This window comes from Cynocephalus volans, chromosome 9 (assembly GCF_027409185.1).
Source record: "Cynocephalus volans isolate mCynVol1 chromosome 9, mCynVol1.pri, whole genome shotgun sequence".
Lineage (NCBI taxonomy): Eukaryota > Metazoa > Chordata > Mammalia > Dermoptera > Cynocephalidae > Cynocephalus > Cynocephalus volans.
Window position 1 is genome coordinate 130,977,010 of NC_084468.1, and position 6,000 is coordinate 130,983,009.

A 6,000-nucleotide genomic window follows, 5' to 3' on the forward strand; every position below is an offset into this window, starting at 1 on the left:
ACTGGCCTTTTCTACTTTATGAAAAACCATTTAATCAAAGCTATGGATTGACAAATACCAATAAATACTATGTCCTTCTTCTTCTACTTGATATTCTGTTCTCCCCATACCAAAGATGAATGAATATGTAGCTAAGGTAGAGATGTTTCAGGTCCAAATTCATTAAACACATAAGAAACATGTCTATTTGTGTTCAAAATGGAACACCTTCTGTGTATCTCACCCTCGACACCTCCAAACTCATATTCCCCCTCTTGGCAAACTGAACCGCCATCTCCCCAAATGCCTGGAAGCTCCTCTTGCCTCAGCACCCTTACCAAAAGGCCTCCATTGGCACACTCCTCACCCCCCACTGCGACAGCCTCATTCTCTGAGCCCTAGGCAGCAGGGATCTCTGCAGAGTCTGAAGGTCTCACACCCTTCCCCAAAAATCCATCCTCCAGACTGTCTTTTGGAAAGGGTGTCAGTCATTGCTTTTGTGAAATCCCACAGTGTAAATTTGCATGCTAAAACCCCTGGGAGATTATAAAGTGCAGAAATCAGTTTACTTTTTAATCCAGCATTGCCGAAATAATTTGGCCACAGCACCCTTTTTTCACAGAACACCTACTGAGATTTTGAGGGACATTTTTCATCACTCTGCCCTAAAGCATGAGCCATATCCCATTGGCTATACGAAGATTTGAAGAGAACCTATATGAGAGATGGTGGACTCCAGAGACCATTTTAAAGCACTCTACAAGGAAGCACCTTATCAGCTAACATGATACAGCTGATCACAACTTTCCAAGTCCTGTTTGGCTAGCCTTGAACTCTCTTAATAACATAAAACAGCCGGTATTTTACCACGTTCTTGATGGGACTATCATTAAAGAATTTGCAAAAGGCTTTACTGAAATCTAAATTAGCTTTGTTTAAGGTATTCTCATCTACCAACATTACTGCACCTCTCAACAAAGGAAAGAGAGTAAAGGTTAGCAACACCCAAACACAAAGGAATAGAGGACATCTAGCATCTGCATGGCTTCCACGGCAAACAATTATTTTAAGATCGGATTTTTTTTTAACTAGATTGTTGAAATATTTTATGCCGAATTCTCCCTGTCTATTATTTTCATTTGTCTTTTCTGTAAACAAATGGATCATGTTAGAAATTTATTTCCTACGTTTTCCAGGAAACCGAGGTTGTCTTCTGGAACTGGCATAATGACCATGCCTTGAACAGAATATCAGTCAACTTGAACTTACTAGTGAATACTGAAAATACGAGTTGATGAAAATGATCATCAAATATCCAGAGGGTAAAGGGAAAGTTTTTGTTACTAAAGTATAAATTAAGCAGATAGTGCTATACAAATCTAGCTTATGTAAAATCAAGCTTGTCTGCATCACGATGGAAACTATACCAGAGACTCTCTTGGGACAAAGGCAAAAACCATTATGATGAACCTTTATAATTTCCATGCAAATGGATTCCCCCAAACATAGAATTCCCCTACGTAAGGAAAAGCACTGATGGAGGTGCAACTTTAAGCCATATATAACCTATCAAACACTATTTTTACAAAGAAAAAATCTGACTTTAAAATTTTGTTTTACAGTCTGTTAAATTGCCCTTTTCCATAAGGAAGTAGTTTTTTTCAGGAATATTAACAAAGATCCTTGCGGACTTGTATTTTATCTGAAAACACTTTCACTTTTAATATCCCCCCAACTACAGTCCCATTTTAAAGGCATCATTCTCTACAGTTATTTCACTATAATTCGGCACTTTAAAGACTAAGCCTTAAGAATTTCACAATCATCAGTAGGTTGCATAGTTGTAAAAGTTCACCGTATGTAACTATTTTTTGCCATTCCCCACTACAGAACTATTATGTTCCTCTCTTTTATAGATGAGGTAAATGATAGAAATCTGCCCAAGGTCACCAAGAGAGTTGGAGAACCAGTTAGAACCGAGCACATTCACTCTCCTAATTCACTGAGCCACCTGATCTTTTCAAAATCCCCAAACAAAATTATGACTCCCTTAAAGGAAAAAGTTCCACTTTAGATTATTTTGAAAAACTTCTCCCCTCAAACAGTTTCACGAGAGCGTGCCATGATGTCAAACATGAAATTAAAACTTCGCAGCAGGACTTCACAGATGGAGAATGCCGATATCATTACTATGTAAATATCATTAATAGCAGCACCTAGAGAAATGGCAATACAAAATGTTAAGAAGCAGTTTGATGCATTTAAAATTCGACGGTTTCAAAAACTCCTCTGCTATAAAAAGTTTTCCTAACTCCTATTTCTAATAAATAATTAAAACTGATAGTGGCATAACCCATTATGATTTTTACCTGGTCTTTTTCAATTCAGTAGGAAAAGCCACACACCTAAAATTCAGTAGTAGGGTAAGGATGCCGCTCGAAGAAGCTTCATTCCTTCTCCCTGCCCTTAGAATTCCAACTGATGCCATAGAAAGCGTAGCCTCTCTCAAGAGTTTCGTGAATACTAGGGAACGGAAAATGCACAAATTTCCAGAGCCTCTTTAATACAGAATCTGTGAGAATCTCTCTCTCCTTCGAATGCCCTTATTCCGCTACACCTCCGGCCGAAATTTGGGAGCTTCCGCAATTGATAGAGGAAAGAAATATCCAAATGTTCTTTAAAAATTGTACAAGGAAAACGATCCAAAATTCTTCTTTGGGGAAGGGAAGGATGGTAGTCCTCCCGCTGCCAAAGGCGGTTAAAAGCTGCGGGTTAGAGGACATTTACCCAAAGTGGCCAAACTTTCCCAAAATAGTCCTCTGGCGGCCAAAGGGGGGGAAAAGTGGAAAACCAAAACAAAACAACAAGCACACAGCACCATACTGACTGTGCCTCCGGATTACGCAGCCACTTCTCCCTGCAAAGTGCACGTTCCCGCACCACGGTCGCACGCAGAGCAGGGCAAGCGGCGCCCCGCCGCGCACCCCTACACACCTGCCTCGGCCGGGGTCCGTCTCTCGCCGTCTACCTGTTGCAGCGCTTGCCACCGCCACGACACCCCTGCTGCGGAGCCCCCTTAAGTCCAACCACATCCAGGCCAGCGAGCGCCGCTCTCCCTGCAGCGGGAGAGCCCGAGGCAGCAACGCTTTTGCACCCAGGTGACTGCACGGGCTTCCTTTGAGCAGCCTGAAGTTGGCTCGCGTCTCCCAGGCCCAATGACACCCCGGGCGCGGAGGGGCTGAGAGGAGCGGGAGGGGGCAGGGGCAGGGGCAGGGGCAGGGCCAGGGCGGGCAAAAAAGGGAGGGAGGGAAGGAGAGAGGGCGGGTGAAAGCCCGGAGGGGGAGTGGGCCAGCTGGAGGGCCGGCCCTTTTAAAAGCGGGTCACATGTCCAGATAAAGTTCAGGTTGCTCTCCCGCCCTCCTGAGCCCTTCCCATTGGCCCGGAGGGAAGCAAGGCTCCACGCTGCACTGGCTAGGCGGGCTTCTCATTGGACAATGCAGGCTGCCAGTCACCAGGCGGGCGACATGACTGATACAAAGTTGCTGCGACACAGCCTGGACTCCGCAGCTTCCTTAAAGCCGCAGCAAGCAGCGGCTGCTGCTTGGGGTGCCGGGCGGTGGCTACGACATCAGACACCCTCAGCACGCTGCCCGCCCCGTCCCCCTTGCTCGACCGCCGCAAACTTGCTCACGCTCACCCGCCTCTCCTCCTGGCCGACCCCAGCCTATCTGGAGAGACGTGAAAAGTGTGGCGACGCGGAAGAAGTCGGTTTTTCCTTGAGCAGACAAGGTGTTAACCGTCACTCTCTCCACCTGCAGCGCCAGGTGGACAGCAGCCCAGACCCCAGCGCCGCCCAGTGTCCACGTCCCGGGGACGACTCCGGGTGGGCTTCACCCGACCCGCGAGGTTCCTCCCCCGGCCCCTTTCCTCTGTCTCCGGAGTTACCTCTCAGCACAGCAGCCGCAGCCTCCGCTGCCAGCGACCAAGAGGATCACGTTCCCACTTAATTTGAATTTCCTCGTTTTAACCGTGCAGGAAAAGCGGGTGATTTCAGTGCAGCCAAAGCCCTATAAACACAACCTTCCTCTCCCTCCCCCTCCCCCCAACACCAAAAGAAAAAAAAGTGCCTGGGTCAAGAGCTACTGCTCTCCTTCCTTATAATTTTGTCGCTGTACTTACTACTTTAGTATTGGGTTTTTCCACTATTTCAATTTGAAAGAATCAAACAATCGAGGATATTCACTTTATAATGGGTGGAAGGGGGGTGGACGTAATTGGGAGAAACATACTGGAGGAGAGAGGAACCAAAATGTTTTCTAAGGATCCAGTGTCTGCACGAAGAAATTTCGGTTTCCCTCCAACCGCCCCCACCTCGATTCTCCTACCACCCACCCAAAAGCTGCAGTTACTAAGCAAAAGGAGGAAAAAGGGGCTCCTTAACTTTGATTTCTAATGACTTTTAGGCTCCGCGCATGAGTCTCTGCTTTAGGCTCCCAGCTGGCCCAGAGTCAGCATCAGTGACGTACACACCTAAATCTAGTCCCCCGGCCCTCGGCGACCCGCAGGCCGCCGGCGGCAGCTGTGCAATCTCCCTCCTCACCCTTGCTGCGCGCCCGCCAAAGCCATGGAGGGTTGGGGAAAACCCTGTGCCCAAAGGCCCCGTTTCTCCTTACAGTTAGTTAAGCTTCGAGATTCCCGACCCCGAACCCGAGGAGACTCGAACTCTCAGCCGCTCCAGTCGGGAACTCCCTGGCGGCAGGAGCGACAGCGGCGCCGCAGGCAAGCTGGTCCCGATCCTGGACTCCGGTGCCCCACAGTCCCCGGCGTGGAGCGGCCCCCGGCGCCCCCGCAGCCAGGAGTCCCCGCCGACTGTCCCAACTTTCCCGTGGGGCCCGCTGTCACGCGCGCTCTCCCGGCCGGGCTGGGCTAGCAGTCCGGCATCGATCGCGCCCCGGCCGAGTGCGGGCGGCGGGCAGGAGCAAGGGGAGTCCCAGACCTAGCGCCTGGGCGCCAGGGGCGGCGGCGGCGGCTCAGCCAGCGTTGCCGAATTATTCATTATTAAAGGAATGGACGTGTCTCTTTTACTAAGTTTTTACCTCCTTTGGGGAGGGCCGGTCTTGCCCTGGATCTCAGCTTCTTGCAAAATCTAGGTTAGAACCGTGCAGGGACAGCCGCCGCGACCGCTCGCCCGCCGTCCAGCGCCCCTGCCCCGAGGCGGTCCGGCGGGCACCTCGTCTCCTGCCCGCAGCCCACCTCCGTTCGCCAACCCGCGCCCTCTGCCCTCTACGCGGACCTAACCTTCCTGGGGCCGCCCTACCGCTCTCCGGGCCCCCTCCCGCCGCTGTCAGCGCAAAGTGACTGTCGCTGCACTCACCTTTTCTAGGACATGGTGGGGAGGCTGGGGCGGGGGGAGGGGGGCAGCGAGACTCCTGCCGCCGCTGCTGCCGCCGCCACCAGCAAGTCCAATATTAGCTGATCGGCGCTGAAGATGGAGAGGATGATAATCCCGGCAGTCGCCCTACTGACGGTGGGTAGAGCAATAGAGCAGTAGTGTTGTTACCCCGCAGGAGGCGGCGAGGCGGCGGCGCCAAATCACGCAGAGGGGTCCGCGGGCACTCGCCCGCCCCCAGCAGGGCGGCTGGGCCTCGGGCGGGCTCCCCTCCCAGGGCTGCCGGTCCGCCCGGCGTTGACGGCGGCGGCCCCAGGAGCCGGGAAGTCCGGCGGGATGATCCCGCGCCGGCCGCCGGGCAGCGCGGCTCTCCGCGCCCCCTCCCCGGTCCTGGAGTGGCCAGTGACAGCTCGAGCGGCTGAGCGTGGGGCGGGGGGGGGGGGGAGGGGGAAGCGTCCGCGGGGGGAGCCCGCAGCGCCACTGCCCCCTCCCCGGGTCACACCCTCACTAACGGGAGGAGGCAGCACAGCGTCCAGCCACCGGCTGGTGGGAAACAGGGCGGGGGGCCCTAGTGGCCTCCTTCCCACGCCGGTCACTGACAGCTAGGAGGCCGCAGGAAAACAGAGCCCGAG

General features: G+C 52.3%; 1 protein-coding gene across 5 annotated transcripts in view; it reads right to left on the reverse strand.

Moving 5' to 3' along the window:
* NR3C2 (nuclear receptor subfamily 3 group C member 2) overlaps window positions 1–5,738 on the reverse strand; it is a 318,859-nt gene extending 313,121 nt beyond the window's left edge. Inside the window, exon 1 of one of the 5 annotated variants that reach the window (XM_063107704.1) lies at window positions 5,354–5,738. The gene's annotated coding sequence lies outside the window, so the exon portion shown is untranslated. Of the gene's footprint in view, window positions 1–2,973; window positions 3,255–5,075; window positions 5,215–5,277; window positions 5,310–5,353 lie in introns of those variants that run through there. The other 4 variants (XM_063107708.1, XM_063107706.1, XM_063107707.1 and 1 more) reach the window with 4 other exon arrangements.
* Between the last annotated feature and the right edge of the window lie 262 nt (window positions 5,739–6,000).